The 22,333-nt window shown below is 48.3% G+C and overlaps 1 protein-coding gene across 1 annotated transcript in view; it reads right to left on the bottom strand.

Annotated features, from left to right (window-relative positions):
* Positions 1-20,600, bottom strand: part of PCGF3 (polycomb group ring finger 3) — a 193,668-nt gene extending 173,068 nt beyond the window's left edge. The window contains exon 1 of the mRNA XM_056518265.1: positions 20,583-20,600. The gene's annotated coding sequence lies outside the window, so the exon portion shown is untranslated. The remainder of the gene's footprint in view (positions 1-20,582) is intronic.
* Between the last annotated feature and the right edge of the window lie 1,733 nt (positions 20,601-22,333).

The raw sequence follows: 22,333 nt of genomic DNA, 5'->3' as shown, positions 1-22,333 counted from the left end.
ACCTTCTATCCCGACCTCCTATCCCGTCCTCCTATCCCTTCCTCCTACCCCGTCCTCCTATCCCGTCCTCCTATCTCGACCTCCTATCCCGTCCTCCTATCCCGTCCCCCTATCCCGACCTCCTATCCCGTCCTCCTATCCCGACCTCCTATCCAGACCTCCTATCCCGTCCTCTTATTAATGATTATTTATCCCAGACTATCCTCCTATCCCGTCCTACTTCTTATTAATGATTATTTATTAATCTTGAGAGGGCAGCTACCTACAGACGGGCAACTATCTACAGAGGGTTAATTCCTGGTGGGGGGGTCAACTATCTAGTGGGATCTGCCTACAGTTGGACAACTATCTATGGGTTTCTCAATACAGGGGGCAACTATCTCGGGGCATTTCCCTACAGGGGGCAACTATTTTCAGGTGGAATACCTAGAGGGGGCAACTATCTAAGGGGGTCTACATACAGAAGGCAGCTATCAAGGGTGGTCTACTTACAGTGGGCAACTATCTCTGGGGGCTCTACCTACAGGTGGCAGCCATCTGGAGAGGGTAAACATACTTAGGGAACCTATTGTCACGATGCCGGCTGGCAGGAGGTGGATCCTCTGTGCCAGAGAGGGATTGGCGTGGACCGTGCTAGTGGACCGGTTCTAAGTCACTACTGGTGTTCACCAGAGCCCGCCGCAAAGCGGGATGGTCTTGCTGCGGCGGTAGTGACCAGGTCGTATCCACTAGCAACGGCTCAACCTCTCTGACTGCTGAAGATAGGCGCGGTACAAGGGAGTAGACAGAAGCAAGGTCGGACGTAGCAGAAGGTCGGGGCAGACAGCAAGGATCGTAGTCAGGGGCAACGGCAGGAGGTCTGGAACACAGGCTAGGAACACACAAGGGAACGCTTTCACTGGCACAATGGCAACAAGATCCGGCGAGGGAGTGCAGGGGAAGTGAGGTATACATAGGGAGTGCACAGGTGAACACACTGATTAGAACCACTGCGCCAATCAGCGGCGCAGTGGCCCTTTAAATCGCAGAGACCCGGCGCGCGCGCGCCCTAGGGAGCGGGGCCGCGCGCGCCGGGACAGGACCGACGGAGAGCGAGTCAGGTACGGGAGCCGGGGTGCGCATCGCGAGCGGGCGCCACCCGCATCGCGAATCGCATCCCGGCTGGAGCCGGTATTGCAGCGCACCCGGTCAGTGGATCTGACCGGGGCGCTGCAGGAGCGAGAGTGTAGCGAGCGCTCCGGGGAGGAGCGGGGACCCGGAGCGATCGGCGTAACAGTACCCCCCCCCCTTGGGTCTCCCCCTCTTCTTGGAGCCTGAGAACCTGAGGACCAGACTTTTATCTAGGATATTGTCCTCAGGTTCCCAGGATCTCTCTTCAGGACCACAGCCCTCCCAGTCAACCAAAAAGAAGGTTTTTCCTCTGACCTTTTTGGAGGCTAGTATCTCCTTTACAGGAAAGATGTCTGAAGAACCGGAGACAGGAGTGGGAGAGATAAGTTTAGGAGAGAAACGGTTGATGATGAGTGGTTTAAGAAGAGAAACGTGAAAGGCATTAGGAATACGAAGAGAAGGAGGGAGAAGAAGTTTATAAGAGACAGGATTAATCTGGCACAAAATTTTGAAAGGACCAAGATAGCGTGGTCCCAATTTGTAGCTGGGAACACGGAAGCGGACATATTTAGCGGAGAGCCATACCTTGTCTCCGGGAGAAAAAATGGGGGAGGCTCTTCTTTTCTTATCAGCAAACTTCTTCATGCGTGATGAAGCCTGTAAGAGAGAATTTTGGGTCTCTTTCCATATGGTGGAAAGATCACGAGTTATTTCATCCACAGCGGGCAAACCAGAGGGCAAGGGAGTAGGGAGGGGGGGAAGAGGGTGACGGCCGTACACCACGAAAAATGGGGATTTGGAAGAAGATTCAGAAACTCTGAAGTTATACGAGAATTCGGCCCATGGTAGAAGATCTGCCCAGTCATCCTGGCGGGAGGAAACAAAATGCCGTAAATAATCACCCAGGACCTGGTTAATTCTTTCTACTTGCCCATTGGATTGAGGATGATAAGCAGAAGAAAAGTTTAATTTAATCTTGAGTTGTTTACAGAGAGCCCTCCAGAATTTTGACACGAATTGGACGCCTCTATCCGAGACGATCTGCGTGGGCAACCCGTGAAGACGAAAAATGTGTACAAAAAATTGTTTTGCCAACTGAGGCGCAGAAGGAAGACCAGGAAGAGGGATGAAATGTGCCATCTTGGAGAATCGATCAACGACCACCCAAACAACAGTGTTGCCACGGGATGAGGGTAAGTCTGTAATAAAGTCCATACCAATCAGAGACCAAGGCTGTTCGGGAACAGGCAGAGGATGAAGAAGACCAGCGGGCTTCTGGCGAGGAGTCTTATCCCGGGCACAGACAGTGCAGGCCCGCACAAAATCAACAACATCCGTCTCCAGAGTCGGCCACCAATAGAAACGAGAGATGAGTTGCACGGATTTTTTGATGCCCGCATGGCCTGCGAGATGGGAGGAGTGACCCCATTTGAGGATTCCGAGGCGTTGGCGTGGAGTGACGAAGGTCTTCCCTGGAGGAGTTTGCCTGATGGAGGCTGGAGAAGTGGAGATCAGGCAGTCAGGAGGAATGATGTGTTGCGGAGAGAGCTCTACTTCCGAGGCATCCGAGGAACGAGAGAGAGCATCGGCCCTGATGTTCTTATCGGCAGGCCGAAAGTGAATTTCAAAATTAAATCGGGCAAAGAACAGAGACCACCTGGCCTGGCGAGGATTCAGCCGTTGGGCAGACTGGAGATAGGAGAGATTTTTGTGATCGGTGTAAATAATAACTGGAAATCTTGATCCCTCCAGCAGATGCCTCCATTCCTCAAGTGCTAATTTAATGGCTAGTAGCTCTCGATCCCCGATGGAGTAGTTCCTCTCCGCCGGAGAGAAGGTCCTAGAAAAAAAACCACAAGTAACAGCATGCCCGGAAGAATTTTTTTGTAGAAGGACCGCTCCCGCTCCTACTGAGGAGGCATCTACCTCCAATAGGAAGGGTTTAGATGGGTCAGGTCTGGAGAGCACGGGAGCAGAAGAAAAGGCAGACTTGAGCCGTTTAAAGGCGTCTTCCGCTTGAGGAGGCCATGACTTAGGATTGGCATTCTTCTTGGTTAAAGCCACGATAGGAGCCACAATGGTGGAAAAATGTGGAATAAATTGTCTGTAATAATTGGCGAACCCCAAAAAACGTTGGATAGCACGGAGTCCGGAGGGGCGTGGCCAATCTAAGACGGCAGAGAGTTTGTCTGGATCCATTTGTAGTCCCTGGCCAGAGACCAAGTATCCTAGGAAAGGAAGAGATTGACATTCAAACAGACATTTCTCCATCTTGGCATAAAGTTGATTGTCACGAAGTCTCTGAAGAACCATGCGGACATGCTGGCGGTGTTCTTCTAGGTTGGCAGAAAAAATCAGGATATCGTCCAGATACACAACAACACAGGAATATAAGAGATCACGAAAAATTTCATTAACAAAGTCTTGGAAGACGGCAGGGGCGTTGCACAGGCCAAAGGGCATGACCAGATACTCAAAGTGTCCATCTCTAGTGTTAAATGCCGTTTTCCATTCATCCCCCTCTCTGATGCGGATGAGATTATAAGCACCTCTTAAGTCCAGTTTGGTAAAGATGTGGGCACCTTGGAGGCGATCAAAGAGTTCAGAGATAAGAGGTAGAGGGTAGCGGTTCTTTACCGTGATTTTGTTAAGACCGCGGTAGTCAATGCAAGGACGTAGGGAGCCATCTTTTTTGGACACAAAGAAAAATCCGGCTCCGGCAGGAGAGGAGGATTTGCGGATAAAGCCCTTTTTTAAATTTTCCTGGATGTACTCAGACATAGCAAGAGTCTCTGGGGCGGACAGAGGATAAATTCTGCCCCGGGGTGGAGTAGTGCCCGGGAGGAGGTCAATAGGACAGTCATAAGGCCTGTGAGGAGGAAGAGTCTCAGCTTGTTTTTTGCAAAACACATCAGCAAAGTCCATATAGGCCTTAGGGAGACCGGTTACAGGGGGAACCACAGGGTCACGGCAGGGAGTACTGGTAACCGGTTTAAGGCAGTCCTTGAAACAAGAGGTACCCCAACTCTTGATCTCCCCTGTGGACCAATCCAGGGTTGGGGAATGGTGTTGAAGCCAGGGTAGTCCAAGGAGAATTTCGGAAGTGCAATTGGAGAGGACCAAAAACTCAATTTTTTCGTGATGAGGTCCGATGCACATTAGGAGGGGTTCCGTGCGGTAACGCACGGCACAGTCCAATCTTTCATTGTTAACGCAATTGATGTAGAGAGGTCTGGCGAGACTGGTCACTGGGATGTTGAACCTGTTGATGAGAGAGGCCAAAATAAAGTTTCCTGCAGATCCGGAATCCAAGAAGGCCTTAGTGGAGAAGGAGAAGGTAGAGGCAGATATCCGCACAGGCACAGTAAGACGTGGAGAAGCAGAGTTGACATCAAGGACTGTTTCACCTTTGTGCGGAGTCAGCGTATGTCTTTCCAGGCGGGGAGGACGGATAGGACAATCCTTCAGGAAGTGTTCGGTACCGGCACAGTACAGGCAGAGATTCTCCATGCGGCGTTGTGTCCTCTCTTGAGGTGTCAGGCGAGACCGGTCAACTTGCATAGCCTCCACGGCGGGAGGCACAGGAACGGATTGCAGAGGACCAGAGGAGAGAGGAGCCGGGGAGAAAAAACGCCTCGTGCGAACAAAGTCCATATCCTGGCGGAGCTCCTGACGCCTTTCGGAAAAACGCATGTCAATGCGAGTGGCTAGATGAATGAGTTCATGTAGGTTAGCAGGAATTTCTCGTGCGGCCAGAACATCTTTAATGTTGCTGGATAGGCCTTTTTTAAAGGTCGCGCAGAGGGCCTCATTATTCCAGGAAAGTTCTGAAGCAAGAGTACGGAATTGCACGGCGTACTCGCCAACGGAAGAATTACCCTGGACCAGGTTCAGCAGGGCAGTCTCAGCAGAAGAGGCTCGGGCAGGTTCCTCAAAGACACTTCGAATTTCCGAGAAGAAGGAGTGTACAGAGGCAGTGACGGGGTCATTGCGGTCCCAGAGCGGTGTGGCCCATGACAGAGCTTTTCCAGACAGAAGGCTGACTACGAAAGCCACCTTAGACCTTTCAGTAGGAAACTGGTCCGACATCATCTCCAAGTGCAGGGAACATTGTGAAAGAAAGCCACGGCAAAACTTAGAGTCCCCATCAAATTTATCCGGCAAGGATAGTCGTAGGCCTGAGGCGGCCACTCGCTGCGGAGGAGGTGCAGGAGCTGGCGGAGGAGATGATTGCTGAAGCTGTGGTAGTAGCTGCTGTAGCATCACGGTCAGTTGAGACAGCTGGTGGCCTTGTTGCGCTATCTGTTGTGACTGCTGGGCGACCACCGTGGTGAGGTCGGCGACAACGGGCAGAGGAACTTCAGCGGGATCCATGGCCGGATCTACTGTCACGATGCCGGCTGGCAGGAGGTGGATCCTCTGTGCCAGAGAGGGATTGGCGTGGACCGTGCTAGTGGACCGGTTCTAAGTCACTACTGGTGTTCACCAGAGCCCGCCGCAAAGCGGGATGGTCTTGCTGCGGCGGTAGTGACCAGGTCGTATCCACTAGCAATGGCTCAACCTCTCTGACTGCTGAAGATAGGCGCGGTACAAGGGAGTAGACAGAAGCAAGGTCGGACGTAGCAGAAGGTCGGGGCAGGCAGCAAGGATCGTAGTCAGGGGCAACGGCAGGAGGTCTGGAACACAGGCTAGGAACACACAAGGGAACGCTTTCACTGGCACAATGGCAACAAGATCCGGCGAGGGAGTGCAGGGGAAGTGAGGTATACATAGGGAGTGCACAGGTGAACACACTGATTAGAACCACTGCGCCAATCAGCGGCGCAGTGGCCCTTTAAATCGCAGAGACCCGGCGCGCGCGCGCCCTAGGGAGCGGGGCCGCGCGCGCCGGGACAGGACCGACGGAGAGCGAGTCAGGTACGGGAGCCGGGGTGCGCATCGCGAGCGGGCGCCACCCGCATCGCGAATCGCATCCCGGCTGGAGGCGGTATCGCAGCGCACCCGGTCAGTGGATCTGACCGGGGCGCTGCGGGAGCGAGAGTGTAGCGAGCGCTCCGGGGAGGAGCGGGGACCCGGAGCGCTCGGCGTAACACCTATGTATTGAGGAAACTGGGGGAAAGGACATGTCTACCTACTGGAATGAGCTAACTATCTAGTGTGTGTGTGTGTGGGGGGGGGGGGGGGGCAACTACACTTTCCTAAATTACTTATCTACCAATTCTACAGTGTATAACCAATGGGGGAAATATTACTGTTTGGGGCACTCAATGAAATCCTTTTCTGGCAGGTTCTGCAGAGATAAGTCGTAGCTGGAAGAAATAATCATGATGGTCTGAGCTAGTTGGAGAAGAAAAAGGTAAGAGAATGACTCCAATCAGAAAACCTGTTAGTCACTAGATGTGACTGCACTGTAATCCCGTACATGGTCTATGGCTGTGGGTGTGTTTAGGGCTTAGCTTGTTCTTCCTTACTCTCAGCAAAAGTTGGAAGGTATACTATGAAGATGAAGAAGATGTTGTGAAGATGTTTCTCTTCAACAGGTACATACCGTATATACTCGAGTATAAGCCGAATTTTTCAGCACGATTTTTCGTGCTGAAAACACCCCCCTCGACTTATACTCGAGTGAACTCTCCGCCCTCAGTGGTCTTCAACATGCGGACCTCCAGATGTTTCAAAACTACAACTCCCAGCAAGCCCGGGCAGCCATCGGCTGTCCGGGCTTGCTGGGAGTTGTAGTTTTGAAACCTCTGGAGGTCCGCAGGTTGAAGACCACTGCGGCCTTCGACATCATCCAGACATCATCCAGGGGGGCCCTCTTCTGGGCACTTCAGGCCCGGCCCCGGAATAGTCACGTTGCCTTGACGACGACACACGGGGACGTTCATTAGCAACGTCCCTCTGCGTCGTCGTCAAGGCAAGGCCTCTATTCCGGGCCCGAAGTGCGGAGAAGAGGCCTCCTGGTGAAGATGGACAGCCCAAAACGACTATCCCACCAGACGACCTCTCCACCGGACAGTCCTGCAGCACCGGACCAGCGCACAAGTAACAGCATGCCCGGAAGAATTTTTTTGTAGAAGGACCGCTCCCGCTCCTACTGAGGAGGCATCTACCTCCAATAGGAAGGGTTTAGATGGGTCAGGTCTGGAGAGCACGGGAGCAGAAGAAAAGGCAGACTTGAGCCGTTTAAAGGCGTCTTCCGCTTGAGGAGGCCATGACTTAGGATTGGCATTCTTCTTGGTTAAAGCCACGATAGGAGCCACAATGGTGGAAAAATGTGGAATAAATTGTCTGTAATAATTGGCGAACCCCAAAAAACGTTGGATAGCACGGAGTCCGGAGGGGCGTGGCCAATCTAAGACGGCAGAGAGTTTGTCTGGATCCATTTGTAGTCCCTGGCCAGAGACCAAGTATCCTAGGAAAGGAAGAGATTGACATTCAAACAGACATTTCTCCATCTTGGCATAAAGTTGATTGTCACGAAGTCTCTGAAGAACCATGCGGACATGCTGGCGGTGTTCTTCTAGGTTGGCAGAAAAAATCAGGATATCGTCCAGATACACAACAACACAGGAATATAAGAGATCACGAAAAATTTCATTAACAAAGTCTTGGAAGACGGCAGGGGCGTTGCACAGGCCAAAGGGCATGACCAGATACTCAAAGTGTCCATCTCTAGTGTTAAATGCCGTTTTCCATTCATCCCCCTCTCTGATGCGGATGAGATTATAAGCACCTCTTAAGTCCAGTTTGGTAAAGATGTGGGCACCTTGGAGGCGATCAAAGAGTTCAGAGATAAGAGGTAGAGGGTAGCGGTTCTTTACCGTGATTTTGTTAAGACCGCGGTAGTCAATGCAAGGACGTAGGGAGCCATCTTTTTTGGACACAAAGAAAAATCCGGCTCCGGCAGGAGAGGAGGATTTGCGGATAAAGCCCTTTTTTAAATTTTCCTGGATGTACTCAGACATAGCAAGAGTCTCTGGGGCGGACAGAGGATAAATTCTGCCCCGGGGTGGAGTAGTGCCCGGGAGGAGGTCAATAGGACAGTCATAAGGCCTGTGAGGAGGAAGAGTCTCAGCTTGTTTTTTGCAAAACACATCAGCAAAGTCCATATAGGCCTTAGGGAGACCGGTTACAGGGGGAACCACAGGGTCACGGCAGGGAGTACTGGTAACCGGTTTAAGGCAGTCCTTGAAACAAGAGGTACCCCAACTCTTGATCTCCCCTGTGGACCAATCCAGGGTTGGGGAATGGTGTTGAAGCCAGGGTAGTCCAAGGAGAATTTCGGAAGTGCAATTGGAGAGGACCAAAAACTCAATTTTTTCGTGATGAGGTCCGATGCACATTAGGAGGGGTTCCGTGCGGTAACGCACGGCACAGTCCAATCTTTCATTGTTAACGCAATTGATGTAGAGAGGTCTGGCGAGACTGGTCACTGGGATGTTGAACCTGTTGATGAGAGAGGCCAAAATAAAGTTTCCTGCAGATCCGGAATCCAAGAAGGCCTTAGTGGAGAAGGAGAAGGTAGAGGCAGATATCCGCACAGGCACAGTAAGACGTGGAGAAGCAGAGTTGACATCAAGGACTGTTTCACCTTTGTGCGGAGTCAGCGTATGTCTTTCCAGGCGGGGAGGACGGATAGGACAATCCTTCAGGAAGTGTTCGGTACCGGCACAGTACAGGCAGAGATTCTCCATGCGGCGTTGTGTCCTCTCTTGAGGTGTCAGGCGAGACCGGTCAACTTGCATAGCCTCCACGGCGGGAGGCACAGGAACGGATTGCAGAGGACCAGAGGAGAGAGGAGCCGGGGAGAAAAAACGCCTCGTGCGAACAAAGTCCATATCCTGGCGGAGCTCCTGACGCCTTTCGGAAAAACGCATGTCAATGCGAGTGGCTAGATGAATGAGTTCATGTAGGTTAGCAGGAATTTCTCGTGCGGCCAGAACATCTTTAATGTTGCTGGATAGGCCTTTTTTAAAGGTCGCGCAGAGGGCCTCATTATTCCAGGAAAGTTCTGAAGCAAGAGTACGGAATTGCACGGCGTACTCGCCAACGGAAGAATTACCCTGGACCAGGTTCAGCAGGGCAGTCTCAGCAGAAGAGGCTCGGGCAGGTTCCTCAAAGACACTTCGAATTTCCGAGAAGAAGGAGTGTACAGAGGCAGTGACGGGGTCATTGCGGTCCCAGAGCGGTGTGGCCCATGACAGAGCTTTTCCAGACAGAAGGCTGACTACGAAAGCCACCTTAGACCTTTCAGTAGGAAACTGGTCCGACATCATCTCCAAGTGCAGGGAACATTGTGAAAGAAAGCCACGGCAAAACTTAGAGTCCCCATCAAATTTATCCGGCAAGGATAGTCGTAGGCCTGAGGCGGCCACTCGCTGCGGAGGAGGTGCAGGAGCTGGCGGAGGAGATGATTGCTGAAGCTGTGGTAGTAGCTGCTGTAGCATCACGGTCAGTTGAGACAGCTGGTGGCCTTGTTGCGCTATCTGTTGTGACTGCTGGGCGACCACCGTGGTGAGGTCGGCGACAACGGGCAGAGGAACTTCAGCGGGATCCATGGCCGGATCTACTGTCACGATGCCGGCTGGCAGGAGGTGGATCCTCTGTGCCAGAGAGGGATTGGCGTGGACCGTGCTAGTGGACCGGTTCTAAGTCACTACTGGTGTTCACCAGAGCCCGCCGCAAAGCGGGATGGTCTTGCTGCGGCGGTAGTGACCAGGTCGTATCCACTAGCAATGGCTCAACCTCTCTGACTGCTGAAGATAGGCGCGGTACAAGGGAGTAGACAGAAGCAAGGTCGGACGTAGCAGAAGGTCGGGGCAGGCAGCAAGGATCGTAGTCAGGGGCAACGGCAGGAGGTCTGGAACACAGGCTAGGAACACACAAGGGAACGCTTTCACTGGCACAATGGCAACAAGATCCGGCGAGGGAGTGCAGGGGAAGTGAGGTATACATAGGGAGTGCACAGGTGAACACACTGATTAGAACCACTGCGCCAATCAGCGGCGCAGTGGCCCTTTAAATCGCAGAGACCCGGCGCGCGCGCGCCCTAGGGAGCGGGGCCGCGCGCGCCGGGACAGGACCGACGGAGAGCGAGTCAGGTACGGGAGCCGGGGTGCGCATCGCGAGCGGGCGCCACCCGCATCGCGAATCGCATCCCGGCTGGAGGCGGTATCGCAGCGCACCCGGTCAGTGGATCTGACCGGGGCGCTGCGGGAGCGAGAGTGTAGCGAGCGCTCCGGGGAGGAGCGGGGACCCGGAGCGCTCGGCGTAACACCTATGTATTGAGGAAACTGGGGGAAAGGACATGTCTACCTACTGGAATGAGCTAACTATCTAGTGTGTGTGTGTGTGGGGGGGGGGGGGGGCAACTACACTTTCCTAAATTACTTATCTACCAATTCTACAGTGTATAACCAATGGGGGAAATATTACTGTTTGGGGCACTCAATGAAATCCTTTTCTGGCAGGTTCTGCAGAGATAAGTCGTAGCTGGAAGAAATAATCATGATGGTCTGAGCTAGTTGGAGAAGAAAAAGGTAAGAGAATGACTCCAATCAGAAAACCTGTTAGTCACTAGATGTGACTGCACTGTAATCCCGTACATGGTCTATGGCTGTGGGTGTGTTTAGGGCTTAGCTTGTTCTTCCTTACTCTCAGCAAAAGTTGGAAGGTATACTATGAAGATGAAGAAGATGTTGTGAAGATGTTTCTCTTCAACAGGTACATACCGTATATACTCGAGTATAAGCCGAATTTTTCAGCACGATTTTTCGTGCTGAAAACACCCCCCTCGACTTATACTCGAGTGAACTCTCCGCCCTCAGTGGTCTTCAACATGCGGACCTCCAGATGTTTCAAAACTACAACTCCCAGCAAGCCCGGGCAGCCATCGGCTGTCCGGGCTTGCTGGGAGTTGTAGTTTTGAAACCTCTGGAGGTCCGCAGGTTGAAGACCACTGCGGCCTTCGACATCATCCAGACATCATCCAGGGGGGCCCTCTTCTGGGCACTTCAGGCCCGGCCCCGGAATAGTCACGTTGCCTTGACGACGACACACGGGGACGTTCATTAGCAACGTCCCTCTGCGTCGTCGTCAAGGCAAGGCCTCTATTCCGGGCCCGAAGTGCGGAGAAGAGGCCTCCTGGTGAAGATGGACAGCCCAAAACGACTATCCCACCAGACGACCTCTCCACCGGACAGTCCTGCAGCACCGGACCAGCGCACCCTAACGTCCCGCCGAGCGGAGGTGAGTACAAAACTAAAGGGGGTGGGGGGTCTGGATGATGTCGAAGGCCGCAGTGGTCTTCAACCTGCGGACCTCCAGATGTTTCAAAACTACAACTCCCAGCAAGCCCGGACAGCCGATGGCTTCCCGGGCTTGCTGGGAGTTGTAGTTTTGAAACATCTGGAGGTCCGTAGGTTGAAGACCACTGTATCAGACATTGAAAAGCGGGGCTGATAACATGTGGTGATGATGATGAAGGGGGGGGGTGTGGGATGATGACAAGGGGATGATGAAGGGGGTGTGTGGGATGATGACAAGGGGATGATGAAGGGGGGTGTGGGTTGATGACAAGGGGATGATGACAGGCGGTGATGATGAAGGGGAGATGATGACAGGCGGTGATGATGAAGGGGGGATGATGACAGGGTGATGATGATGAGGGTGTTAATGACGGGGGTCTGGATGATGACAGGGGGGATTATGTATTTCCCACCCTAGGCTTATACTCGAGTCAATAACTTTTCCTGGGATTTTGGGGTGAAATTAGGGGCCTTGGCTTATATTCGGGTCGGCTTATACTCGAGTATATACGGTATATAAATACATATGAGGCATGGTGCAGTATATAGGTATATCTGGAGACAGGGTGCAGCATATAGGTGCAGTATATAGGAATGGTGCAGTATATAGATAAATATGAAGGAAGTAGCTGTGTATATATATATATATAACTCAATGGGGAACATGTATCATATAAAATATTATATCTAGATATATATAAAACTCAATGTGTGTATGTGTGTATGTTCCAGCATCACGTCCAAACGGCTAAAGATGTTAACATGAAACTTGGCACACATGTTACTTATATGTCAACAACAAACATAGGATAGGTGATTTAACCCTTACCTACCCCGATTTGCCAGGGGCGGGGTTTATGCTTATAGTCCCATACAAGTCAATTGGAAATATATGTTACTGTATAACTTCCAAACGGCATGTTACATGTTACTTATATGCCCACTTAAAATATAGGATCGTTAATTTAACCCTTAACTACCCCCATTTGTGAGGGTCGGGGTTTATGTTTAAAGTCCCATGCAAATTAATGGGAAATGTATTTTCCCACACAACTTCCATACGGCTGGACATATTTCAATACCTGGTACACATATTACGGGTCGGGGTGGGAGTCGAGATAGGAGGTCGAGATAGGAGGTCGAGATAGGAGAACGGGATAGGAGGTCGGGATATGAGGATAAGAGGTCGAGATAGGAGGACAGGATAGGAAGTTGAGATAGGTCGGGATGGGAGGTTGGGATAGGAGGTTGGGATAGGAGGTCGGGAAAGGAGGTCGGTATAGGAGGTCGGGATAGGAGGACGGGATAGGAGGACGGGATAGGAGGTCAAGATAAGAGGACGGGATAGGAGGATGGGATAGGAGGTCTGGATAGGAGGTCGGGATATGGCAACAATATATAAGGACGGGATATGAAGTCAAAAGCTTCCTACTTTATTTTCCTCCCCAACAAGGATTAGGAAGGAAAAACTGGGCAACCCCAGATGCTCAGCTAGTATCATATAAAACTCAATGTGTGTGTATGTTCCAGCATCACGTCCAAACGGCTAAAGATGTTAACATGAAACTTGGCACATGTTACTTATATGTCAACATATAACTTTAAAAAGGCAAATTTCCCTGGGCTGAGAGATGCACTACAGGATATAGACTGGGGGGAGGTGTTCTCAAATACTGATACAGAAGGCAAATGGGACATCTTTATATCAACTCTAAATAACTATACAGCTAAATATATACCAAAGGGGAACAAATATAAACGATTAAAACTAAATCCTACATGGCTGACAAATGATGTTAAAAGAGCAATAAACAACAAAAAAATAGCCTTCAAAAAATTCAAATCTGATGGGTCAGCTATAACATTTAACCTCTTAAGGACCCAGGACGTACGGGGACGTCCCCGCACCCTGGGCCTTAAGGACCCAGGACGTCCCCGTACGTCCTGGCGTTTTCCGGTCTCTGCCGCTCGCCGGGCAGAGATCGGAACCGGATGCCTGCTGAAATGCTTCAGCAGGCATCCAGGGCAAACGCCGAGGGGGGCCATGTAGGAATTGTGGGAAATCACCCTTGCGATCTGCGGCGATACCGGGCTGATCGGGTCTCTGGGACCCGACCGCCCGGTAATTTCGCATGATCCCGGCTGTCACAGACAGCCAGGACCATGCTAACGTATAGGAGCGAGGTGGCAAGCCTGCCACCTCCTCCTATACCCTGCGATCTGTCGGTTAGTTAACCGACCAATCGCAGGAGGGGGGGCGGTTACTTCCTCCCGTCCTGCCCGGCCCCTGAAAGTCCGGAGAGGACGGGAGGAAGACCGGAGGACGCGGCGGGGGACGGGGGAGTGCTGGGGACCAGCCCCGATACTTACCTCGTCCCTGAAGACCCGGATCCCTACGATGAAGACGGCGGCAGTGGCGACAGGTGAGTAGATCTTCACCCGCGGTCGGGCCCTTTACAGCAATGCACGTCGCCATAAAGCGACATGCATTGCTGTAATAGGACCCTGTAAACTACAACTCCCAGCATGCCCAGACAGCCCTTGGCGTCTGGGCATGCTGGGAGTTGCAGTTTTGCAACATCTGGAGGTCCACAGTTTTTGGACCACTGTGCCCTTCCAGATGTTGCAAAACTACACATCCTCAGCATGCCCTTACTTTCCAGGCATGCTGGGAGTTGTAGTGCTGTAACATCTGGCCCTTCAGATGTTGCAGAACTACAACTCCCAGCATGCCTGGACAGTTTTGGCATACTGGGGGTTGTAGTTTTGCAACATCTGGAAGGGCACAAATTGGGAACCACTGTATTAGTGGTCTGCAAACTGTAGTCCTCCAGATGTTGCAAAACTACAACTCCAAGCATGCTGGGAGTTGTAGTTCGGCAACATCTGGCTCTAAAGATGTTGCCGAACTACTACTCCCAGTATGCCTGAGAATGTTTGGGAGTTGTGGTTTTGCAACAGCTGGAGGCACACTAGTTGGGAAACATTGTTTCCTAACTCAGTGTTTCCCAACCCGTGTGCCTCCAGCTGTTGCAAAACCACAACTCCCAAACATTCTCAGGCATGCTGGGAGTAGTAGTTTTGCAACAGCTGGAGGTCCCCCAGCAGGGGGCTTACAGTGAGTATCGGGCTGCAAGTTTGCAATGCAGCAAATTTTGCGCGGCAGCTCAAACTCGCTGTAATCCCCCGCCCGTGTGACTGTACCCTAAAAACACTACACTACACTACCACAAAATAAAATAAAAAGTAAAAAACACTACATATACACATACCCCTACACAGCCCCCCTCCCCTCCCCAATAAAAATGAAAAACGCCTGGTACGCCACTCTTTCCAAAATGGAGCCTCCAGCTGTTGCAAAACAACAACTCCCAGTATTGCCGGACAGCCGTTGACTGTCCAGGCATGCTGGGAGTTTTGCAACAGCTGGAGGCACCCTGTTTGGGAATCACTGGCGTAGAATACCCCTATGTCCACCCCTATGCAAATCCCTAATTCAGGCCTCAAATGCGCATGGCGCTCTCACTTTGGAGCCCTGTCGTATTTCAAGGCAACAGTTTAGGGCCACATATGGGGTATCGCCGTACTCGGGAGAAATTGACTAACAAATCTTGGGGGTCTTTTTCTCCTTTCACCCCTTATGAAAAGGGGAAGTTGGGGTCTACACCAGCATGTTAGTGTAAAAAAAAATAAACTTTTTACACTAACATGCTGGTGTTGCTCTATACTTTTCATTTTGACAAGAGGTAAAGGGGAAAAAAGCCCCCCAAAATTTGTAACGCAATTTCTCCCGAGTACGGAGATACCCCATATGTGGGCGCAAACTGCTCTGGGGGCGCACAACAAGGCCCAGAAGGGAGAGTGCGCCATGTACATTTGAGGTGATTTGCACAGGGGTGGCTGATTGTTACAGCAGTTTTGACAAACGCAAAAAAAACAAAACCCCACATGTGACCCCATTTCGGAAACTACACCCCTCACGGAATGTAATGAGGGGTGCAGTGAGAATTTACACCCCACTGGTGTCTTACAGATCTTTGGAAGAGTGGGCTGTGCAAATAAAAAATGTTGTACAGCCCACTGTTCCAAAGATATGACAGACACCAGTGGGGGGTAAATGCTCACTTTACGCCTTCTTACGTTCCTCAAGGGGTCTAGTTTCCAAAATGGTATGCCATGTGGGGGTTATTTTGCTGTCCTGGCTTCCTAAATGCGACATGCCCCCCGGGCAAAATTTGCTCTCAAAAACCCAAATATGACTCCTTCTCTTCTGAGCATTGTAGTTCGCCCGTAGTGCACTTCAGGTCAACTTATGGGGTACCTCCATACTCAGAAGAGATGTGGTTACAAATTTTGGGGGGTATTTTCTGCTATTAACCCTTGCAAAAATGTGAAATTTGGGGGGAAACACACATTTTAGTGAAATTTTATTTTTATTTTTTTACATATGCAAAAGTCGTGAAACTCCTGTGGGGTATTAAGGCTCACTTAATTCCTTGTTACGTTCCACAAGGGGTCTAGTTTCCAAAATGGTATGCCATGTGTTTTTTTTTTTTGCTGTCCTAGCACCATAGGGGCTTCCTAAATGCGACATGCCCCCGAGCAAAATTTGCTCTCAAAAAGCCAAATATGACTCCTTCTCTTCTGAGCATTGTAGTTCACCCATAGTACACCTCAGGTCAACTTATGGGGTACCTTTATACTCAGAAGAGATAGGGTTACAATGTTTGGGGGGTATTTTCTGCTATTAACCCTTGCAAAAATGTGAAATTTGGGAGGAAACACACATTTTAGTGAAATTTTATTTTTATTTTTTTACATATGCAAAAGTCGTGAAACTCCTGTGGGGTATTAAGGCTCACTTAATTCCTTGTTACGTACCTCAAGGGGTCTAGTTTCCAAAATGGTATGCCATGTGGGGGATTTTTGCTGTTCTGGCACCATAGGGGCTTCCTAAATGCAACATGCCCCCCAAAAACCATTAAAAAAAAAACGTACTCTCCAAAATCCCCTTGTCGCTCCTTCGCTTCTGAGCCCTCTACTGCGCCCGCCGAACACTTGACATACACATATGAGGTATGTGCTTACTCGAGAGAAATTGGGCAACAAATATATGTATACATTTTCTCCTTTTACCCCTTGTAAAAATTCAAAAATTGGGTCTACAAGAACATGAGAGTGTAAAAAATGGAGATTGTGAATTTTCTCCTTCACTTTGCTGTTATTCCTGTGAAACACCTAAAGGGTTAAAACGCGGACTGAATGTCATTTTGAATACTTTGGGGGGTGCAGTTTTTATAATGGGGTCATTTGTGGGGTGTTTCTAATATGAAGACCCTTCAAATCCACTTCAAACCTGAACTGGTCCATGAAAAATTGTGAGTTTGGAAATTTTGTGAAAAATTGGAAAATTGCTGCTGAACTTTGAAGCCCTCTGGTGTCTTCCAAAAGTAAAAACTCGTCAATTTTATGATGCAAACATAAAATAGACATATTATATATGTGAATAAAAAAAATTATTTGGAATATCCATTTTCCTTACAAGCAGAGAGCTTCAAAGTTACAAAAATGCAAAATTTTCAAATTTTTAATAAAATTTTGGGATTTTTCACCAAGAAAGGATGCAAGATACCACTAAATTTTACCACTATGTTAAAGTAGAATATGTCACGAAAAAACTATCTCGGAATCAGAATGATAACTAAAAGCATTCCAGAGTTATTAATGTTTAAAGTGACAGTGGTCAGATGTGCAAAAAATGGCCGGGTCCTGAGGTGTAAAATGGCTGGGTCCTTAAGGGGTTAAACAGTACAAAGAGCTTAATAAAATCTGTAAAAATTTAATAAAAACTGCAAAAATTCAAAATGAGAGACAGGTGGCCAAAGAAAGCAAAACTAATCCTAAATATTTTTTTTAGATATATAAATACAAAAAAACCAAGGACAGAGCATGTAGGACCCCTTAATAATGATAATGGGGAGGTTGTCACGGGCGATCAAGAGAAGGCGGAGGTACTGAATGGGTTCTTTAGTTCTGTATATACTATGGAAGAAGGAGCTGACATTGGCCAGGCCAGTGCTGGTAACACATCATGTAATGTACTGAACTGGCTTAATGTAGAGATGGTACAAGGTATGTTAGGTAATGTAAATGTAAGCAAATCTCCAGGGCCGGATGGACTACACCCAAGAGTTCTTAGAGAGGTAAGTTCAGTAATATCTGTACCCTTGTTCATGATATTTAGAGATTCTCTGATGTCTGGTATTGTGCCAAGGGACTGGCGCAAAGCTAATGTGGTACCAATCTTCAAGAAGGGCTCTAGGTCTTCGCCAGTCAATTATAGACCGGTAAGTCTAACGTGCATTGTGGGTAAATTGTTTGAAGGACTTATAAGGGATTACATACAGGAATACATAGGGGATAATAGTATTATAAGCGATAACCAGCATGGGTTTACTAAGGATAGAAGTTGTCAAACCAATCTAATTTGCTTTTATGAAGAGGTGAGTAGAAGCCTTGACAGAGGAATGGCTGTGGATATAGTGTTTCTGGATTTTGCCAAAGCATTTGATACTGTCCCTCACAGACGTCTGACAGGTAAGTTAAGGTCTTTGGGCTTGGAAACTTTAGTTTGTGACTGGATTGAACACTGGCTCATGGATCGTACCCAGAGAGTGGTGGTCAATGGTTCGTACTCTGATTGGTCCCCGGTATTAGTGGTGTACCCCAAGGTTCAGTACTGGGCCCGCTGTTGTTTAATTAATTTATTTATCAATGATATAGAGGATGGTATTAACAGCTCTGTTTCTATCTTTGCAGATGACACCAAGCTTTGTAGCACAGTACAGTCTATAGAGGATGTGCATAAGTTACAAGATGACTTGGATAGACTAAGTGTCTGGGCATCCACTTGGTAAATGAGGTTCAATGTGGATAAATGTAAAGTTATGCATCTGGGTACTAATAACATGCATCGTATGTCTTAGGGGGGATTAAACTGTCAGAGTCACTGGTAGAGAAGGATCTGGGTGTACTTGTAGATCACAGACTACAGAATAGCATGCAATGTCAGGCTGCTGCTTCCAAGGCCGGCAGGATATTGTCATGTATAAAATGAGGCATGGACTCAAGGGACAGGGACATAATACTCCCCCTTTATAAAGCATTGGTACGGCCTCACCTGGAATATGCTGTTCAGTCTTGGTCGCCTGTTCATAAAAGGGACACTGCGGAGTTGGAAAGGGTGCAGCGACGCGCGACTAAACTAATATGGGGCATGGAACATCTTAGCTATGAGGAGCGATTAAAGGAGTTACAATTGTTTAGTCTTGAGAAGAGACGTTTAAGGGGGGATATGATAAACGTATATAAGTATATAAATGGCCCATACAAAAAATATGGAGAAAAACTGTTCCAGGTTAAACCCCCCAAAGGACGAGGGGGCACTCCCTCCATCTGGAGAAGAGAAGGTTTAATCTAAAGGGGCGACACGCCTTCTTTACCGTGAGGACTGTGAATTTATGGAACGGTCTACCTCAGGAACTGGTCACAATTAACAGCTTTAAAACAGGGTTAGATACATTCCTGAAACAAAATAACATTAATGCTTATGCAGAATTATAAAACTACATCCCTTTCCCTTATCCCCTTACACCCTTCCCTTCAATTCCCTGGTTGGACTTGATGCATGTATGTCTTTTTTCAACCATACTAACTATGTAACTATATGTAACTATGTAACAACAAACATAGGATAGGTAATTTAACCCTTACCCACCCCCATTTGCCAGGGTCGGGGTTCTTGTTTAAAGTCCCATACAAGTCTATGGGAAACATATGTTACTGCATAACTTCCAAACTGGACATATTTCGATAATACTTGGTCACATGTTACTTATATGTCCACTTAAAATATAGGATAGTTAATTTAACCCTTAACTACCCCCATTGGTGAGGGTCAGGATTTTTGCTTAAAGTCCCATGCAAATCGGACCCGTAATATGTGTACCAGGTATTGAAATATGTCCAGCCGTATGGAAGTTATGTGGGAACATACATTTCCCATTGATTTGCATGGGACTTTAAACAAAAACCCTGCCCCTGGCAAATGGGGGTGGGTAAGGGTTAAATCACCTATCCTATGTTTGTTGTTGACATATACGTAACATGTTAATATCTTTAGCCGTTTGGACGTGATGCTGGAAAATACACACATACATACATACACACACACATTGAGTTTTATATATCTAGATATAATATTTTTTATGATACATGTTCCCCATTGAGTTTTATATCAATGGGAAATGTATGTTCCCACATAACTTCCGTACGACTGGAGATATTTCAATACCTGGTACACATATTACGGGTCGGGATAGGAGGTCGAGACAGGAGGACGGGATAGGAGGTCAAGCTAGGAGGACGGGATAGGAGGTCAAGCTAGGAGGACGGGATAGGTGGTCGAGATATGAGGTCGAGACAGGAGGACGGGATGGGACTTTAAACAAAAACCCCGCCCCTGGCAAATGGGGGTGAGTAAGGTTTAAATCACCTATCCTATGTTTGTTGTAGACATATAAGTAACGTGTGTTTCGCACTGATCTGTGTATAACACAATTCTCCAAGTTTCCTCACTCGATTAGTTATAACGCACTGACGAAAGAGTGAAGTATAATTAGTTTCACTTTTTATTGTACACCACAGTGAATAAATTATTAAATAGTGAAAAAGATAATTGTACAAAAATGTATTACAAAAAAATCCCTTCATGTAATTAGAAGGTATGTAAAAAAGATCGCTGTTCCGGCCGCCATCGGCTGTAAATATAGTTCACGTATAGCACCTCCTCCACATAGTCAATAATCTGAGTCACATTTGTATGCATATGAAAAATAAACCTGTGTTCACACCAGTCTATTCCAGCAATAATGTCATTCGTGTTGGTGCTGGTCCCTGTTCACATTAGTTTTAAACATACAACGTTGGTCACACAGCGGGGTACTTATTATAAATATCCTGTAGAATCTATACTTAAACAGTCCAATCTAACAGTCCAATTCCCCTCGCTGTTATTATATCAATGAGTTCCACATGTGAACAGGACTCAAGGTTCACTATACTTCAATGAACATCACTGGTTGAAAAGAAAAAAGGAAAAACCTGCAATCCCGAGCTTGCTTCACATGTTCCTCCAGATGGATGGTAGTCCTCTCGGTAGGTGAAATTCTGTGAGTCAGGATATCGTACCGTGCAGGATCCTTCACAAGACGTATGTGCTCAGGTTGGGTTGAGGTGCTTGATTCGTTTTAGATGGAAACAAGATAGTATTATTGCGATTAGAAAGACTGCAATATCGTCTGGGTTTGCGGATTCAACGCGTTTCTTGCTGTCGAAGTCATCAGGTATCTTTTTTGGTACAGCATGGTAATAGCTCAGTCTGTCATTTTGGCTTGAATAATTCGCCTGCATACAGCTCTGATGGCGGCCGCTGAATTGCCCATAGCAACCAATCAGCTCGCTTTCATTTTAGAAAAGGCCTCTGAAAAATGAAAGAAGCGATCTTTCAGCAACTTTTCCTCTGGAAAGGTTTTGATAAATCTCCCCCATGATGTCCACATGTTAGCTAAAAGTCAATAGGGAAATATAAAATAACATGCCAACAGGGCATTTTTACTTTTGCTATTTTTTCACTCTGGGTAGGGTCACTATGGGTAGGGTCACACGTAACGTATCTGCAATGGATTTCACGCTGCGGATCCGCCAGTGACCTGACCCATTTTGAGCCTCCATCTGTTGACACTAATGGCTATACTAATACAAACAATTTTTGGGAAAAACATAAAAGCACATACAGGTAACAGAGGAGAAAAAAGAGGGGCAGTTGTTTTGGCCTTTTTTTTTTTTTTTTTTTAAGGCCAAGCAAGCAAACAAAATGTGTGTCTGTTTGTATCCTTAGGCTAGGCTTACATTAGCATTTTTCATCTCTGTTGCTCATCTCCGTTATAGAAAAGAGCAACGGAGAGGGTAAAAAGAAGATAGCAGATCCCATCATGTCAATGGGCTTTTAATCTCTGCTGTACTCTGGTATTGTCCTTTGAATTTGCTTTATTTTTGCGCATAGAAAAGATGGACATGCAGGTTTTTTTTGGGTCATAAACAATGGATGTAATAAAGGATGTAGTAATTAGAGATGAGCGAACTTACAGTAAATTCGATTCGTCACAAATTTCTCGGCGCGGTAATTGATGACTTATCCTGCATAAATTAGTTCAGCTTTTAGGTGCTCCCGTGGGCTGGAAAAGGTGGATACAGTCCTAGGAGAAAGCTGAACTAATTTATGCAGGATAAGACATCAACTGCCGAGCCGAGAAGTTTGTGCCGAATCGAATTTACTGTAAGTTCGCTCATCTCTAGTAGTAATATTAGGCTATGCTCACATCAGCATTGTTCAAATCCGTTATGATATGTCCATTATTGACACATAACGGAAGTCACTCATAAGGGATATAAAACTGATGTTAACGGCAGTAAAATGGTAAAATATTTTGTAAAACTTACCTATAAAATAACAGACCTTTAAAGGGGTACTCTGCCCCTAGACATTTTATCCCCTATCCAAAGGATAGGGGATAAGATGTCAGATCGCCACGGTGCCGCTGCTGGGGATCCCCGGGATCCCCGCTGCGGCACTGCGCTATCATTACAGCACAGAGCGAGTTCGCTCTGTGCGTAATGACGGGCGATACAGGGGACGGAGCCGCATGACGTCATGGCTCTGCCCCTCGTGACATCACGGCCCGTCCCCTTAATGCAAGTCTATGGCAGGGGGCGTGACGACCACCACGCCCCCTCCCATAGACTTGTATTGAAAGGGGCGAGCCGTGACGTCACGAGGGGCGGAGCCGTGACGT

Source organism: Hyla sarda, chromosome 1, assembly GCF_029499605.1.
Source record: "Hyla sarda isolate aHylSar1 chromosome 1, aHylSar1.hap1, whole genome shotgun sequence".
NCBI classification, from domain to species: domain Eukaryota; kingdom Metazoa; phylum Chordata; class Amphibia; order Anura; family Hylidae; genus Hyla; species Hyla sarda.
Note: the sequence above shows the minus strand (reverse complement) of the source record. Positions and strands in the feature narration are given on the sequence as shown.